This window comes from Lactuca sativa, chromosome 5 (genome assembly GCF_002870075.4).
Source record: "Lactuca sativa cultivar Salinas chromosome 5, Lsat_Salinas_v11, whole genome shotgun sequence".
Lineage (NCBI taxonomy): Eukaryota > Viridiplantae > Streptophyta > Magnoliopsida > Asterales > Asteraceae > Lactuca > Lactuca sativa.
In genome coordinates, this window is record NC_056627.2 from 268,408,182 (window position 1) to 268,412,169 (window position 3,988).

The window sequence follows — 3,988 nt, forward strand, 5'->3', positions numbered from 1 at the left end:
TCTCATGTAGAAAGTTTCTATAATGTAATAGAATTTAGCCACAAAATTAATTTTATCCAGATGTCCACGTAATATAACATTTCAAAAATCCAATCTCAATAACTTAGTCGTTGATTGGAAATGTTCTTAGGGATTTAACTCGGGTTCTCTTCATGTATGTTGATGCGTGCCTGCAAAGAAAAATCTAAAAAAAAAAATTCTTACCAAAAATAAAATCACATATGTCCTAGCGTTTCTTATATATTTAATATGGCTAATACAAAGCAATCAGTTTATCGAGATGTCCCCACAATATGGCATTTCAATGTTCCATTTCAAATAAGTTATTTGTATTTAAGAAATGGTTACATGCTTTTAACTAGGGGTTTATTTCGTTATGTTAAATACAAGTTTGCAATTTAAAATAGGTACCGCTTACGAAGAAAAATTACAAACAAATCGTCATGTCAATGATGCGTTTTCAATTCCCATGTATCTTAAACCGAGAGACCCTAAGGTAGATATTAGGGTTTGGGTTAAGCATGCCCCGATAAGGCGCAGATTATAGATTTCCGGCCGATCGGTCCATAATTGTTCCATCAAGCAAGTCGGAGTCTATGAGATTCTAGGTTTAGTGTTTACGGTATATCGTATTCCGTTCTATATAAGTTGAAGTGCTTGGTTTCTCATATATAATTGTGTCATGTTCTGTATTGTTTAAACAAAAAGTATGATGTGTGAAGTATGATTATTTTCAATAACATAAACATTAAATCAAATTACATAAAAAGTAAATCGATTGCACGGTAGTGTCGACATTGCGGGCGGAAGCTTCTATTTGGCGTTGGTGTTATGTTTTGGTGGGACAACATTTCCCGAAGCTTTTATAAGTAAGACGGACCTTTGTCGTCATCTCTTCAGACTGATTGTCTTTCCCACTGCAATCCTGCTTGTGGGGTACCAGGATAGTCATACAAGTTGATGATAAGTTGGACTAGAAAGAAACCATCAGATGGTTTCGAAGAACCAAAATCCCTTGATGTCGTTGGAGATGGTTTTGTTTTACATGACGAGAAGTCCAATTACAATGTGTTGGTGGAATTGTAAATCAAAAGGAAATTTAAGTTTGTGTAGGTATATATTAGTGACTGCTCCCACATTGGTGTGTGAAGGATTCCAAGACGATTTTATAAATCTATCTTCTAGATTGTTCATCACTGGGCCTGGTAACGTTTGCCTGTAACCTAAGTGGGGGTATCAAAGTGGGTTGGATTATGATTTGGTCGAGTTAGGTTGGGTCTGGTGGTGTGTAATTTGACTTGCCCGTTCCAAGTCGATAGTTGTTTCAAGTGGCCTGAGCGAAGGCTTTGGGTGTAACCTAGAGAAGGGGGCAATGCGTTAGGCTGGCTTCACAGAGCTGCGACAACTCCTCGCTTCCAGACAGTGGAAGGATAACAAGTCTTGGCTCTTCAGGCCTATATTGCCAACTAGTCTCACTCAAATGGACTCCCACTTTTTTATAATTTGAAACAAGTCCATTTTGTAACGTTTGCCTGTAACCCAAGTGGGGGTATCAAAGTGGGTTGGATTATGATTTGGTCGAGTTAGGTTGGGTCTGGTGGTGTGTAATTTGACTTGCCCGTTCCAAGTCGATAGTTGTTTCAAGTGGCCTGAGCGAAGGCTTTGGGTGTAACCTAGAGAAGGGGGCAATGCGTTAGGCTGGCTTCACAGAGCTGCGACAACTCCTCGCTTCCGACAGTGGAAGGATAACAAGTCTTGGCTCTTCAGGCCTATATTGCCAACTAGTCTCACTCAAATGGACTCCCACTTTTTTATAATTTGAAACAAGTCCATTTTGTCACAGGGATGAGTCATATTCATTCAACAAATAACCTTGTTTTGTTTCATCTCCTGATGAAAATATATCATTAAAAACAACAGATTTTTGAGTCTCTTGGAAATTGGTAACATGAAATATTTAAGTTTGTGTATGTGTATATTAGCGACTGCTCCCACATTGGTGTGTGAAGACGATTTTATAAACTTACGGGAGTGGGTTCACATCAGACACAGCAAAGACTTGTTTCAAATTTTTAAGACTTTTCAAGTATAAAAGCTTTAAGCTATTCTTAAACATTGGACTAAGTATTGGAGGGGTACGCCGGGTCTTGGCTGTAGTGTAAGACCAAGGCGACGCATGAAGAACCCCAGCAGCAAGCTACTGTAACGGGCCTTCCCCCATAAAAAATAAGATTAATATCGAGTGGGCCGATGGCCCACATATCAGATATTAAACTGATAAGAACAGATACTACACTTGATCTTAGCCAAAAGGCCGAGAAAGGTATGCTTATTCCCCTCCAGGGCTTCCTTTTTTGTACTCGCCTCCCTCTTGCCTGCTTCCTTCATTCACCCGATGTGGGAATTGGGATGCAGACACTTTCGCTTTCGCTGCCAGCTCCCTTCCTTCACCAACAAAAACAACTTCAATGGAGTATTATTCTTTTACTTCTTTACTTTCTCTATATATATTCAAATCAAACTTACACTGTACTACTGCATATGCATATGTGTTTATGATTGCATTGCTTTTTCTTTTCTTATTTTTTTGTAGTTTAAATTCACTCCACGCCAACAAACAGCACAACTTCATTTCATGCTCGATTACAAATGGCTCCTTCCACTCATGTACCTACTATGCTTTGCTTTAATTTCTCCATTTTGTTTTTATCACATATCTATTAAGTAAACACAACAGCTAATGGACAAACTCAAACTTCTCAGATAAGTCCGACTTCTTAAAATCCATTCTATCAAAATATGTGTTTTTAATCAACATAATCCTTTTAGCTTGTTTTGCTGATAAAAATCACATTACATCTTCAAACCATATAAATTTATAATCATATCCAACACATTTCTTACTCGTTTAAAAACCTCACAAAAATTATTTTTCCGGGCAACCCTTTCTTCGTTATGTCATCCCGCTCTCAGGTATTGAATATTCAACCATACATTATGTTTCCCGTAATTGTTCGCTGTTCCTTTCCAAGATGCTATCCGCTTTTTCAACCAACATGTCCCGCTCTTTTCATCATCTTCACCTAAAATCACTTCCAATTCGATTCTAACATTTACGGGATGACTTTTACCGAACAAATATATTTAGAATAAAAAAACGCTCAATAAATAACATTATATTCGAATTTAGTTAATGGATGAAACGGAAAAATCCATCTTCAACAATCCAAACTCAATGCCCGCTCTTGTTTTACCATCTGTGATGTTTATTTTTTCAGTTGAATGTACATAAAGGTGCTATAGTCCATGTTCTAACAGCATCACCGCATCATTTAAGCCGTCCATTTCAACTTTCAAGTAGTACGATATCTAGCCGTGGGTCTCCATTAATGGGACTCGAAACTCAAAACAAGCTTCTAAAATAAAGGAATTGTAAAGTGATCGCGTGGATGTAATTGATGAAGTAACTTGACTGCTATCAACCCCCTTTTGCTTCAAATTCCAAATTTCATCCATCACATCAATCTTCTCCTCTCATTCTATCCGTATCTTGTTCTCTACGTCATCATAAGAATTCTTCGTGCTCATGACTTGGTCCCCCGGCATCGCTTTTCGTCTCATATCAATATTACCCATAGTTATAAATATAAGATACGACAAGATGAGATTAAATAGGTACAAGACTCGTACGTTAAGTTCCACTTACCGGAAAAACTCTAGATTCTAAAACTTAATTCAGTCTCGGATAATGTCAACACCCAAATAGGCACAACACTTATATTTGCCGAAAAATCTAAAGTAGCAACATACTTCAAACATCCTCGTTTATCGACTTTTACCTTTGAAAGATTTTATCTTAAATCGTCGATTAGCCAACAACTTAGCAATGAGTTTGTATCCTAACACAATCAAACTAAGTGGTCGATAATGTATAACTTTCAATGAGCTACCCACCTTTGGAATTAGAGTGATGAAAGAACCATTACAG

The 3,988-nt window shown here is 37.5% G+C and overlaps 1 non-coding gene across 1 annotated transcript; it reads right to left on the bottom strand.

Annotated features, from left to right (window-relative positions):
- Positions 1-2,130: 2,130 nt before the first annotated feature.
- On the bottom strand, positions 2,131-2,327 carry LOC111891654 (U2 spliceosomal RNA). Its single transcript, XR_002850277.2, has one exon. It is a non-coding gene; the product is annotated as a U2 spliceosomal RNA (small nuclear RNA).
- Between the last annotated feature and the right edge of the window lie 1,661 nt (positions 2,328-3,988).